General features: G+C 44.2%; 1 protein-coding gene across 1 annotated transcript in view; it reads right to left on the minus strand.

Annotated features, from left to right (window-relative positions):
* LOC111960994 (inositol 1,4,5-trisphosphate-gated calcium channel ITPR2-like) overlaps positions 1 to 15,118 on the minus strand; it is a 162,637-nt gene that overhangs the window by 77,096 nt on the left and 70,423 nt on the right. The window lies entirely within an intron of this gene.

Raw genomic sequence — 15,118 nt, forward strand, 5'->3', positions numbered from 1 at the left:
TGTTTCTATTTACAGCATTTTATCTTTATCTTTAAAATATAACTGTTTAGCATGTATTCGTTTTGTGAAAGCTGCAAGGTATTTACCAGGTTAATTTGCCATTATGTAGTATGCTTTATTTGAGTTAACTTGTAGTGTTAGCGCTCTCTTCAAAAGTAAAAGATCGTATTCCTGCTTCAGTTCAGACATTTTATTTTCTTCTTTACCTTGTAATGATTTGTGGGCTTTGTCTAAGATAGTGATTTATTATTCTTAAATTTAAATTTCTAAATCAGATGTACATTTTTCTGGGTATGAGATGATAATTTCCCTAATGTACGCCTTAAAGGCATCCCAAATTATATTAGGGGTTGTCTTTTCTCTGTCTTCTGTCTACATTTGTAATGGTAAAGGTTTAGATTTTTTTGGTTACGTATTTAAGACATTTCAGATCCAGAAGATGAGCTCTGTCCATTCTCCCGAATTCTATTGCCAAGTGTATTTTCTATTGGTGTAATTTAGCATGATACCAGAGAATGATCCGATATCACTATATCATGATTCTTTTTAATCCAGTAAATTGTTGAGTGCATTTAAAAAAATAAAAAAATGTCAATTCATGAATAGCTTTTCTTACCTTGAGAAACAAAGGAATAGTCATTTGTAGTTGGGAATAGTAATTTCCAGGTGTCCTTTAAATTATTTGTAGAGATTAAAAATTTTCAGCCTCTTTGGAACCTCCCTAAAATGTGCCTTTTTTATTACTACGTCTGTCAATCTTATCATAAGTATGATTTACTGCTAAATGTCACCTGCTAAAATAATAGTTCCTTGTCTGGATCTGATCTCGAATATAGTTAGAATTTATCTAAAAACATCAGATTTACACCTGGTGGGATAATCAATTAAATCAATGTGTATTTGTCCCCATGTAAGGTACAATTCAACATTAGAACACTGCCTTCTTGGTCCATGTGCTGGGATATAAAGGGAAAAGGGTGTATTCTTATTTATCAGGATCCCCGCTGACGTTACTACAGTATTTTATTTTACCTTTATTTAACCAGGTAAGCWAGTTGAGAACAAGTTCTCATTTACAACTTCGGCGACCTGGTCAAGATAAAGCAAAGCAGTGCGACACAAACAACAACACAGAGTTACACATGGAATAAACAAGCGTACAGTCAATAACACAATAGAAAAAAAGAAAGACTATTTACAGTGTGRGCAAATGGCGTGAGGAGGTAAGGCAATAAATAGACCATAGTAGCGAAGTAATTACAGTTTAGCAAATTAACACTGGAGTGATAAATGAGCAGATGATGATGRGCAAGTAGAAATACTGATGTGCAAAAGAGCAGAAAAGTAAATAAAATAATATTGGGATGGGGTAGGTAGATTGGGTGGGCTATTTACAGATGGGCTATGTACAGCTGCAGTGATCGGTTAGCTGCTTCAGATAGCTGATGTTTAAAGTTTGTGAGGGAAATATAAGTCTCCAGCTTCAGCGATTTTTGTAATTCGTTCCAGTCACTGGCAGCAGAGAACTGTAAGGAAAGGCGGCCAGAGGTGTTGGCTTTGGGGATGACCAGTGAGATATACCTGCTGGAGCGCATGCCACGGGTGGGTGTTGTTTTCGTGACCAGTGAGCTGAGATAAGACAGAGCTTTACCTAGCATAGACTTATAGATGACCTGGAGCCAGTGGGTCTGGCGACGAATATGTAGCGAGGGCCAGCCGACTAGAGCATAGAGTCGCATGGGGGTGGTATAAGGGGCTTTGGTAACAAAACGGATGGCACTGTGATAGACTGCATCCAGTTTGCTGAGTAGAGTATTGGAAGCTATTTTGTAAATGACGTCGCCGAAGTCGAGGATCTGGTAGGATAGTCAGTTTACTCATGTAAGTTTGGCAGCGTTGTTGCGAAATAGAAAGCCAATTCTAGATTTGATTTTGGATGGGAGATGTTTAATATGAGTCTGGAAGGAGAGTTTACAGTCTAGCCAGACACCTAGGTATTTGTAATTGTCCACATATTCTAGGTCAGAATCGTCCAGAGTAGTGATGCTAGTCGGGCGGGCGGGGCGGGCGAGCGAACGGTTGAAGAGCATGCATTTGGTTTACTAGCGTTTAAGAGCAGTTGAGGCCACGGAAGGAGAGTTGTATGGCATTGAAGCCGTTTGGAGGAGAGTTAACAGAGTGTCCAAAGAAGACCAGATGTATACAGAATGGTGTCGTCTGCGTAGAGGTGGATCAGGGAATTATCAGCAGCAAGTGTGACATCGTTGATATATACAGAGAAAAGAGTCGGCCCGAGAATTGAACCCTGTGGCACCCCCATAGAGACTGCCAGAGTCGGGACAACAGGCCCTCCGATTTGACACACTGAACTCTATCTGAGAAGTAGTTGGTGAACCAGGCGCCGGCAGTCATTTGAGAAACCAAAGCTATTGAGTCTGCCAAACAGAATAATGGTGATTGACAGAGTCGAAAGCCTTGGCCAGGTCGATGAAGACAGCTGCACAGTACTGTCTTTTATCGATGCGGCGGTTATGATATCGTTTAGGACCTTGAGCGTGGCTGAGGTGCACCCGTGACCAGCTCGGAAACCGGATTGCACAGCGGAGAAGGTACGGTGGGATTCGAAATGGTCAGTGATCTGTTCTCCATGGACTTAAGTGTCCAAAACTTTTTGGAGTTAGAGCAACATCCGGCGCCGAAACGAGATGGCCGCCTCGCTTCGCGTTCCTTGGAAAATATGCAGTATTTTTTTTTATGTGTTATTCTTACATCGGTACCCAGGTAATCTTAGGTTTCATTACATACAGTCGGGAGGAACTACTGAATATACGATTAACGTCAACTCATCATCGTTCCTACCAGGAATATGACTTTCCCGAAAGAAACGATCCAGTGTTTTGCCTTCCACCCAATACACATGGATCTGATCCCAGCCGGCGACCCTGTGCGACGCCGTAAAAGGGGCAAACGAGGCGGTCTCCTGGCCAGGCTTCGGAGACGGCACATCGCGCTCCACTCCCTAGCATACTACTCGCCAATGTCCAGTCTCTTGACAATAAGGTTGATGAAATCCGAGCACGGGTAGCATTCCAGAGAGACATCAGGGATTGCAACGTGCTCTGCTTCACGGAAACATGGCTAACTCAAGAGACGCTAACGGAGTCGGTGCAGCCAGCTGGTTTCTCATGCATCGCGCGCGACAGAAACAAACATCTTTCTGGTAAGAAGAGGCGGGGGGTATGCCTTATGATTAACGAGACGTGGTGTGATCATCATAACAACACACAGGAACTCAAGCATTCTGTTCACCTGATCTAGAACTCCTCACAATAAAATGTGTCGACCGCATTATCTACCAAGGGAATTCTCTTCAATCATAATCACAGCGTTAGTAAATTCCCCCCAAGCAGACACATCGATGGCCTGAAGAACTTTATCTGACTCTTTGTAAACTGGAAACCACACACCCTGAGGCTGCATTCATTGTAGCTGGGGATTTTAACATCAGCACATTCGATTGTGCTACCAGGCTGGAAAAACCCTAGATCATTGTTATACTAATTCCGCGACGCATATAAGGCCCTCCCCGCCCCCCTTTCCGAAAAGCTGACCACGACTCCATTTTGTTGATTCCAGCCTACAAACAGAAACTAAAACAACAAGCTCCCGCGCTCAGGGCTGTTCAAAGCTGGTCCGACCAATCTGATTCCACGCTTCAAGACTGCTTCGATACGCGGATTGGAATATGTTCCGCATTGCGTCCAACACAACATTGACGAATATGCTGATTCGGTGAGCGAGTTCATTAGGAAGTGCATTGACGATGTCGTACCCACAGCAACGATTAAAACATTCCCAAACAGAAACCGTGGATTGACGGCAGCATTCGCGTGAAACTGAAAGCGCGAACCACTGCTTTTAACCAGGGCAAGGTGACCGGAAGCATGACCGAATACAAACAGTGTAGCTATTCTCTTCCGCAAGGCAATCAAACAGGCTAAGTCCCAGTACAGAGACAAAATCGAGTCGCAATTCAACAGCTCAGACACAAGAGGTATGTGGCAGGGTCTACAGTCAATCACGGATTACAAAAGAAAACCAGCCCCGTCGCGGACCAAGGATGTCTTGCTCCCAGACAGGCTAAACAACTTTTTTGCCCGCTTTGAGGACAATACAGTGCCACTGACACGGCCCCCTACCAAAACCTGCGGGCTCTCCTTCACTGCAGCCGAGGTGAGTAAAACATTTAAACGTGTTAACCCTCGCAGGGCTGCAGGCCCAGACGGCATTCCCAGCCGCGTCCTCAGAGCATGCGCAGACCAGCTGGCTGGTGTGTTACGGACATATTCAATCAATCCTTATCCCAGTCTGCTGTTCCCACATGCTTCAAGAGGGCCACCATTGTTCCTGTCCCAAGAAAGCTAAGGTAACTGAGCTAAACGACTACCGCCCCGTAGCACTCACTTCCGTCATCATGAAGTGCTTTGAGAGACTGTCAAGGACCATATCACCTCCACCCTAGCGGACACCCTAGACCACTCCAATTTGCTTACCGACCCAATAGGTCCACAGACGACGCAATCGCAACCACACTGCACACTGCCCTAACCCATCTGACAAGAGGAATACCCATGTGAGAATGCGTGTTCATCGATTACAGCTCAGCATTTAACACCATAGTACCCTCCAAACTCGTCATCAAGTCGAGACCCTGGGTCTCGACCCGCCCTGTGCAACTGGGTCCTGGACTTCCTGACGGCCGCCCCCAGGTGGTGAGGGTAGATAACAACATCTCCACCCCGCTGATCCTCAACACTGGGCCCCACAAGGGTGCGTTCTGAGCCCTCTCCTGTACTCCCTGTTCACCCACGACTGCGTGGCCATGCACGCCTCCAACTCAATCATCAAGTTTGCGGATGACACTACAGTGGTAGGTTGATTACCAACAACGACGAGACGGCCTACAGGGAGGAGGTGAGGGCCCTTGGAGTGTGGTGTCAGGAAAAAAACCTCACACTCAACGTCAACAAAACAAGGGGATGATTGTGGACTTCAGGAAACAGCAGAGGGAGCACCCCCCTATCCACATCGACGGGTCAGTAGTGGAGAAGGTGGAAAGTTTTAAGTTCCTCGGTGTACACATCACGGACAAACTGAATTGGTCCACCCACACAGACAGCGTCGTGAAGAAGGCGCCAGCGCGCCTCTTCAACCTCAGGAGGCTGAAGAAATCGGCTTGTCACCAAAAGCACTCACAAACTTCTACAGATGCACAATCGGAGCATCCTGTCGGGTGATCACCGCCTGGTACGGCAACTGCTCCGCCCAAAACCGTAAGGCTCTCCAGAGGGTAGTGAGGTCTGCAGAACGCATCACCGGGGGCAAACTACCTGCCCTCCAGGACACCTACACCACCCGATGTCACAGGAAGCCATAAAGACATCAAGGACAACAACCACCCGAGCCACTGCCTGTTCACCCCGCATACATCCAGAAGGCGAGGTCAGTACAGGTGCATCAAAGCAGGGACCGAGAGACTGAAAAACAGCTTCTATCTCAAGGCCATCAGACTGTTAAACAGCCACCACTAACATTTAGCGGCCGCTGCCAACATACTGACTCAACTCCAGCCACTTAAAATGGGAATTGATGGAAATTATGTAAAAATGTACCTACTGCCACTTAATAACACAATGCCATTATAGTTAATGTTTACATACCTACATTACCCATCTCATATGTATATACTGTACTCTATATCATCTACTGCATCTTGCCATCTTTATGTAATACATGTACCACTAGCCACTTTAAACTATGCCACTTTATGTTTACATACCCTACAGTACTCATCTCATATTATATTACCGTACTCTATACCATCTACTGCATCTTGCCTATGCCTTCTGTACCCCACTCATTCATATATCTTTATGTACATATTCTTTATCCTTTACACTTGTGTGTGTATAGGTAGTAGTTGTGAATTGTTAGGTTATGATTACTTGTGTGGTTATTACTGCATTGTCGGAACTAGAAGCACAAGCATTTCTGCTACACTCGCATTAACATCTGCTAACCATGTTGTATTGACTAATACAATTTGATTTGATTTGATTTACAGGATGCAAATTTCTGTTTGAAAAAGCTGCCTTGCTTTCCTGACTGACTGCGTTTATTGGTTTCTGACTTCCCTGAACAAGTTGCAATATCTCGAGGACTATTCAATGCTACTGCAGTCCGCCACAGGATGTTTGTTTGGCTGTCAAGGCAGCCAGTCGGTGGCACACCAGACCTCTCCAACCAGCACCTCTTTAAATAAAAATTTCTCCTTCTAAAAAAAATATAAACTCTTGCAAAAGAAAACCACACCTGCTGACAATGCGTTGAAGTGTTCAAAAACCATATGTTCCTCTCCCCATCAAGTGACGAGTTGGAATTTTTTGGTCTTTACTTGTATAAAATCAAATTTAGCCTTATCTGTTCCGTCATCATTGAAGAAACAAAATAAAACATTTTTGCAGACATGACCTATGAGGGGGCGGTGAGCATTCCACAGAATGGGATGATCATATAGTTAAAATATATAGTTATTGTATACATTACATATATAGAGCATATCAGAACGTAAGCTGAGCAGACATTTAAAAAAAGTCTTTGTATGCCTTTTTAGGGGTTTTAAGCTCCAACCAGTCTCCTAATGTACACCAAAAAATTGGATATTTCATTGTACATATATTGGAAAAAGACTGCCACTTAAGTACTCGGGTCAGTATGTATTACCTTATAAATTAAAGTATAGTGGCTGGTGGGGGTCTACTTGGGAGAGTGGGTCCACAGAGAGACTGAAAATGAGAGATGGAGGCCCCACGCACACCTTAGTCTGTTGAGACAGAGGGCCTGTTTTCACTTCTTTGGGGAAAATCGTGCCCAATTAAACGGCCTCGTACTCAATTCTTGCTCGTACAATATGCATAGTATTATTACTATTGGATAGAAACACTCTCTAGTTCTAAAACCGTTGAATTATATCTGTGAGTAAAACAGAACTCATTTTGCAGCAATCTTCCTGATCAGGAAGTGGAAAATCTGAAAACGATGCTCTGTTCTAGGGCCTGCCTATAAATGGGCTTGATACGTATTAGTATACATGCACATCATACACCTTCCACTAGATGTCAATAGGCAGTGAGAGAAGAAATGGAGTGTTTATCTTGGTCTGAGGTGGAATAAATGGCATGACGTGTCACCCATTTCCTGTTTTCTGGAAAGCGCGAGAAGAGGCCGGATTGCCTTCTGGAAAGCTGTCGTTATAGACCACTAATATCTCCGGCTTTGATTTATATTATAAATGTACAATATCATCGTAAAGTATGTTTTTTCAATATAGTTTTATTAGATTATTGAAATTTTTTCGGACGTTAGGCGTGTTGCGTTGTGTGCCTTTGTTCAGGAAGGAGCTTCGCGCTACTTTGCTAGCTTCCGTGCTAATTGACTGGAGAAGAGGACGTTCTAAAACCAAACAACGATTGTTCACGACCAAGGACCCCTTGTACAACATTCTGATGGAAAATCATCAAAAGTAGGACCCATTTTATGATGCTATTTCATATATCTGTCGAACATGTGTACTATTAGGTAGCGCCCAGATTTTGGGCACGCTCTCGCTATAACGTAAGCTGGATGTCGTAATGAAGTTATTTTTAGAATTCTAACACGGCGATTGCATTAGAAACTAGTGTATCTATCATTTCCTATACAACATGTATTTTTGTCATGTTTATGAATAGTATTTGGTCAGAATAGAGTGAGTTTTAGAAAAATATCCGCACATTCTGGAAAAAATGCTACGTTAGCACAATGTATAACCACTGATTTCAGCTCTAAATATGCACATTTTCGAACAAAACATAAGTGTATGTATAACCTGATGTTATAGGACTGTCATCTGATGAAGGTTTATGAAGGTTAGTGAAAATTAATATTTTTGCTGGTTTATTCGCTATATCGCTAACGTGCCTATTGCTATCGCTAACGTGCCTTGATGAATGAATGCGGTAGTGTGGTAGGCTATTGTAGTAAGCTAATATAATGCTATATTGTGGTTTCGCTGTAAAACACTAAAAACAAATCGGAAATATTGGCTGGATTCACAAGATGTTTGTCTTTAATTTGCTGTACACCATCGATTTTTCAGAAATGTTTTATGACGAGTATTTAGGTATTTCACGTTGGTCTCTATAATTACTCTGGCTGCGTCGGTGCTATTTTGACGGTAGCTGTGATTGTAGCTGCAATGAAAACTGATTTATACCTCAAATATGCACAATTTTTCGAACAAAACAGATTTATTGTGTAACATGTTATAGGACTGTCATCTGATGAAGTTGTTTCTTGGTTAGTTTGGTTGGATCTTGTAGTTATGTTGGTTTTGTGCATGCTACCTGTGTGCTTGAAAAATGTCTGTCCTTTTTTGTATTTGGTGGGCGGTAACATAAATATACGTGGTGTTTTCGCTGTTAAAACATTTAAAAAATCGGACATGTTGGTGATTCACAAGATGTGTATCTTTCATTTGCTGTATTGGACTTGTTAATGTGTGAAAGTTAAATATTTCAAAACAAAAAAAAAATGGAATTTGCGCTCTGCCTTTTCAGTGGAATGTGGGAGGATCCGCTAGCGGAACCCCGGGGCCAGACAGGTTAGAGAAGTGTCTGATGCCCTCCCAGTAACCCCATCCCAAACCCCTGGATGAAGCCTCTCTCTCCATGTCCCTCCTTCCCTCTCTCCCAAAGCAAATCCATCCCTCTCCACCACCCCAACCCAGCCCCTGTTACCCCACCCAAGCCAACATTATACCAACCTCCCATCTTTGCTCACTCAAACTTGTCCCACCCTCCCTCCCATATCTATCAAAGCCAAGCTTATCACCACCTCCCATCCTTGCCCTCTCTTACCCACCCAGGCCAAATTTATCCCAACCTCTCACAGCTTCTTGACACACTGCCCGCTTAACCCGGAAGCCAGCCGCACCAATGTGTCGTAGGAAACTCCATGCACCCACASAAAATGTGAAGAAATCCAAAGAGTCTGAATACTTTTGCAAGGCACTGTATGTGTGTGTGTGCGACTAGCTGACTGGTGAAGTTGTTTGGTAATCCGTCAAGCTGCTTTGTCTAGGGCGGCTGGTGTGAAACTTGGCAAGAGTTACAGAGAGAGAAAGGAGAGAGAGAGAGTGTGCCGCTTTTTCCTTTGTAACAAACACGGGAGCCATGTTTACGCATACACAGGACACACATGCACACATGTGAATGCTCACAGACACACATGGCAAAATGAAATAATTCACTCCTTACGTGTCCTGGTTGAGATAACCTAAAAGCAGTCTTCTCACGTTTATTGCCAATGACCAGATTGCACAGCAGACAGGTGTTTTACCTGATTAGATACCGTGCCTTTTCGAACTACATCCAAAGAGCAACTCATTAGGTTTTCATAAAGACACTGGTACTATCATATAGTTATGTTTCTGCACTGCAGTACACAAATCTTCAAAATCCCAATTGTCAGTTTCACCTGCCTACAAAACAAAATTGATTGACTGGCTCTAAATTATTTTATTATAAATGCAATGGTTTAACTACAGAGCATTGTCATCGCGCCTACTCATCCCTGTACACAAAACTCATCCCAAACTCATACCTGCCCCATGCGGTGCCTTCCTCAGACCAGACAAATGGAACAGGTAGAGCTCTAAACATGAACACTGTCCTTATTCATAACCCAAACACATTACACTACACTCTAGAGGGCCAAACAAGATAAATCCTTCTCAGCCTACTGCAGATCCATCAGTCAGTTCACTGTCTGCCCCTGCCACGACCCAGAGTGCGACAAAGAGAGCGACAGAGAGAGAGACAGACAGGCAGAGTGATAGAAAGAGAGAGGGAATGAGAAAGAGGCTCACACTCGCTCTAGTGAGAGAGAGAAAGAGGAGGGAATGTGATGGTCCGCGTGACGCTGGCTCAGACACTGCAGGCGGTTACGTAAGTGCACCCCCTGCCCCGTCTCCTCATGGACTGAGCAGACGCCGCTCTCCTCCAATCCCTCGCCCCGCAGCCGCGGCCTGCTTTTTTCCCTCCGCTCACATGGCTCTTCACATGCTACCTTCCTTGCTCTCTCTCTCCCTCTCTCTCTCTTCCACTCACTCGAGCGCTCGTTCTCCCTCTCCTCCTCCTCCCACTCACTGCGCCCCAGGGATCCACCAACCTCTGCTGTCGCTTTTCTCTTTCTCTCTTTTTCTTGCCCTTTCTTTTTCTTGCACGCTCCTGTGGAGTGAGACAGCAGCGCCACACTCAGGGCAACGGGGATATTAAAATCAAATGTTAGTCACATGCGCCGAATACAACAGGTGTAGTAGACCTTACTGTGAAATGCTTACTTACGAGCACCAAACAACAATGCAGTTTAAAAAAAATAAGAATACGAAGTAAAACGAAGTATCACACACACAATGCCACAAATACACACTCGGAACACACACACACAGACATTCTTAGTCTTTTTAAACATACCAATATGTTTTTGCACTTGTAAATGTCACAGTGCTTTTGAATGCATAATTTACTCTGTGAATGATATCATATCAGAGTACAAGCTCTGGCTTAGTCACCTGTGTATTTGAGTATGATTATGAATAACATTTAGCAACATGACCTCAATACAATTACCAGTGCTATTCTCCAAAAGGCAATGGCATATCAAGACAGCACTACTTTTACTGTGTGTAAACTATTCAATGTCTCATCTCCTGATCATCCTCTACTACAACTAGCAGCAGACAGGCTTCACTTTACCCTCCAGAGGTGACCACCAACCCAGTAATAACTTTCTCCCAACACGCTCTCCCTACTTCACGGGCCCATGTTGGAGAGAGTGAGCAAGAGAGAGGAGCACTCCCACTCACTGCAGTATTGATTTGTTTGTTCAGAGTTTTCCCACCTCCATCCCTCCTCCCTCCCTCCCTTAGTCCATCACTTTCTCCCTCACAGTGTGAGCTTGTCCTCGAGTGCCTGCCTTATATAACAGCATGGAGAGGCCCACAGAATACTGATGAGAAGTCTGGGCTCAGGACCCACACACGCAGAGACTGAGAGAGACAGAGTCAGAGGAGGCTAGAGCACTGTGGGCTCCTGCAAGACCTGATCGGGGTGCAGCCCACCCGCTCCATCATGGCAGTGCAATATGAACCAACCAAGCATGCTTCATCTTAAAGAGGAATTAAAATAAAATAAAATGTTCTTGTTAAAAATCAGCCTCTGTGGCATCAATAGTAGTCTTAAACAGAAATTTTTGTGGCAAAATTGACTATAAATTGTAAATACTTCAGCAAAATTGAATGCTGAGCCTCAAATAGCCGTCTGTCCCTTTTAATAGCCGAGGGAAATGACACACATTTCAGCAAATAAACGCCTGTTTCAAATAAAKGACAGGTCTAAATAAATTGTTTACAAGGTTTAATGTTTGATTTGTTATATTAAATAATTCAGTAATGACTTGAAAAAATTATMGCAATCATCCATTTTTAACAGCCAGTAAGAAACTGCTAGCCATCGGCTGTTAAAAGCTGAAATTTGCTAGCTAACTGGCAAGCACAAAAACAGTCAGCAACTTCAGGAGTACAGACCCCCAGAAAATTGACAGATCACCCTCTAGTGGCAAAAGTAAGAATTGTTGAAAATGCACAGTCAAAAAGGAGAATAATTATTGTCACAGAAACTTAAAAAAGAAAGAAAGAGGCATACTAAGAAAAAATAAACGTGACAGTGTGTAAATGATAACATTTGCGCAGGATATGAAGAAATGTATTAAAATGCGGTAAGTGAATGCTGGAATTAAACAATTAACTATGCAAATGAGAAAAAGCTGTTTGCATTAATGAAATAGACACCTGGTTTAAATATAAGCCTGTCTCTAATAAGCACCTGTTGAGTTAAGCAATAAATGCCTGGGCTTTTAATTGTTTAACCGTAGGATAACTTTGGTCATACAAATGGCAGTATCTTCCAAAATGTAGTTTTGTGAGATTTAGGAAATTAACGATGTTCCTAAATCCTTGGWTATTTGWGTTATGTTTTTTTWWWTTATATAGAGTACCAGTCAAAAGTTTAGAGTCGCCTACTCATTCAAGGTTCTTTTTTTTTTTTTTTGTATTTTCTACATTGTAAAATAATAGAAGACACCAAAACTATGAAATAACATATTGACTCATGTCGTAACAAAAAAAACAAAAAAAACTGTTAAACAAATCAAAATATTTTATATTTTGCAATAAAACGCAAATTAATTACTTAAAAATCATACGTGATTTTCTGTACCTCTACATGCTTTGTAAGTAGGAAAACCTGCAACATCGGCAGTGTATCCAATACTTGTTCTCCCCACTGTATATAGCTAGATGATAGATAGATGATAGATAGATGGATACACACACACACACACAGACACACACTAGATTTAACTTTTTTTGTGGGCAAGTACAAAAGGGCAAGTACAAATGGCAAGTCTAAATGTGCAATGAATGCAAATTGAAAGTGCAAGGAGGCATGCAACTGAAATGCAGGGATAGCAGCAATGAGGTTACCGAGGTAGGCATGTACAACTGAATAATGTCCTTAATCAGACTTTGCAAAGCAATGTCAGAGTCCAGTAGTACAGTGAAGAGTGCAAAGAGAGTAATGCAACAAGGTCCCTGAGAGGCAGTACTAAGCGGTGGGCGGGTGGATATGGCTAGTGCCGTGTTAGAGTTCAGCTACTCTAACTCAGGTTAGAGTAGCTGGAAATAAACTGTTCTTGAGCCTGCTAGTGCAGGAACGTAGAGACCTGTACCGCCTGCCTGATGGTAGGAGGGCAAACAGTTTGTGGCATGGTTGTGAAAGGTCCCTGATGATGCCGCGTCCTACGTAGACACCGCTTTCGCTGGAGGTCTGCGGTGGCAGGGAGCTGGGAACCAGTGATATGCTGGGCAGTTTTCACCACCCGTTGCAGGGCTTTCCGATCGGCCACGGAGCATCCGCTAACCACACTGTGGCGCAGTTAGTCAGAATGCTCTCGACCGTGCAGCGGTAAAAGTTCACCAGGATCTTGGGAGACAGGTGGGCCTTCTTCAGCCTCCTCAAAAAGTACAGGCGCTGCAGCACCTTTTTGACCAGGGTTGAGGTGTTGAGGGTCCAGGAGAGGTCCTCGGAGATGTAGACACCCAGGAATTTGAAGCTGGGCACACGCTCCACCTCAGTGCCACCAATGAGAACTGGGGCGTGGCTGCAGCTTTTAGACTTACTGTAATCCACAATGAGCTCCTTGGTTGTCTTTGCATTGAGGGCCAGGTTGTTGTCAGCGCACCATGCAGCCAGTTGCTTGACCTCCTCCCTGTAGGCTGACTCGTCATTGTCACTGATCATGCCTACCACTGTGGTGTCGCCTGCGAACTTGACGATGGTGTTGGAACCGTGTATAGGAATGCAGTCGTAGGTGAAGAGGGAGTACAGGAGGGGGCTCAGCACGTAGCCCTGTGGCACACCAGTGTTCAGGTTCAGGGTTGAGTAGGTGAAGTTGTCTAACCTGACAGACTGTGGTCTGTTGGTTAGGAAGTCCAAAGTCCAGTTACAGAGAGAGGGGCTGATCCCTAGGTCATGGAGTTTGGTGACCAGTCTAGAGGGAATGACCGTATTGAATGCTGAGCTAAAGTCTATGAACAGCATTCTCACATAGGTGTTGGTTTTGTCCAGYTGMGTCWYMGCAGAGTGTAAAGCTGTGGAGATGGCGTCCTCTGTAGACCTGTTTGGTCGGTAGGCAAACTGGTGGGGATCCAGTGTTGGAGGGAGGCAGGACTTAAGGTAGGCCAAAACCAGTCTTTTGAAGCACTTCATGATCGTGGGGGTGAGTGCAACAGGTCGGAAGTCATTCAGGCTTGATGCGGTCGACTGCTTCGGCACTGGCACAATGGTTGCGGTCTTAAAGCATGTACGAACAACAGCCTGGGCCAGTGACAGGTTGAAAATGTCAGTGAAGACTTCGTCCAGCTGCCCAGCACATGCACTGAGCACACGACGCCATCAGGACCAGCATCCTTGCATGCATTCACCCTGCTCAGTGCAGACAGCACATCTGCGATGGATAGTCTGAAGGGGAGGTTTTCTGGGGGGAGCTCAGCTTAGATGGCTGGATGTTTGTTGTCCCTGTCGAAGCGAGCATAGAACCTGTTTAACTCGTCAGCGATGGAGACGTCGCTGGCTGTGGGGGTAGGTTTTTTGGGCCGGTAGTCTGTGATGGCTTGGATGCCCTGCCACATGCGTCGGAGTTGTTGTTGAATGCTCCTCAATCTGCAGTTTGTGGTCATGTTTAGCCATCTTGATGTCCTTTTTCAGGTTGGCCCTGGATGAGCTGTAGGCTTCCGCATCGCCGGATCTGAAAGCAGAARTGCGTGCCTTTAGCAGTAGTCGGACCTCTCTGTTCATCCAAGGCTTCTGGTTTGGGAAGGTCTATATTAGTTTATGGGTGGTGACATTGTTGATGCAGATGTTGATGTAATCCAGAACGGAAGAAGCATATGTTTCAATATCCGTATGGGAGTCAAGGGTGGCCTGAGTGACAAACAATCTCCAGTCCGTGAGTTGAAACTGGTGCTGTAGTAATGAGTCTGACCCCTCTGGCCACACTTTGACTGTCCTCACTGATGGTTTCACACATTTAATGAGGGGTAAATACTTGGGGAGTAGGAACAGTGAAAGGTGATCAGACTGTCCCATGTGGGGGAGGGGAATGGCTTTGTAAGCCTCCGGAATGTTTGTATACACGTGGTCTGGTGTATTGTCTCTCCTCTAGTGGGGCAGGAGACATTTTGGTGGAATTTGGGAAAAACTGTTTTCAGATTTGAGTGGTTAAAATCCCCTGCAACAATAAGAGCACCATCAGGATGTGAAGTTWGCTGTTTGCTAATAGCAACCTGCAGTTCTTTCATTGTTAGTTTAGCATTAGCATCCGTAGGTATATAGGCTGATGTAACAACAGTGGATGTAAGGTCCCGAGGCAAGTAGAAAGGCCTGCACCTAACCATCAG

The sequence above is a fragment of the Salvelinus sp. IW2-2015 genome, linkage group LG4q.1:29 (genome assembly GCF_002910315.2).
Source record: "Salvelinus sp. IW2-2015 linkage group LG4q.1:29, ASM291031v2, whole genome shotgun sequence".
Classification (NCBI taxonomy): domain Eukaryota; kingdom Metazoa; phylum Chordata; class Actinopteri; order Salmoniformes; family Salmonidae; genus Salvelinus; species Salvelinus sp. IW2-2015.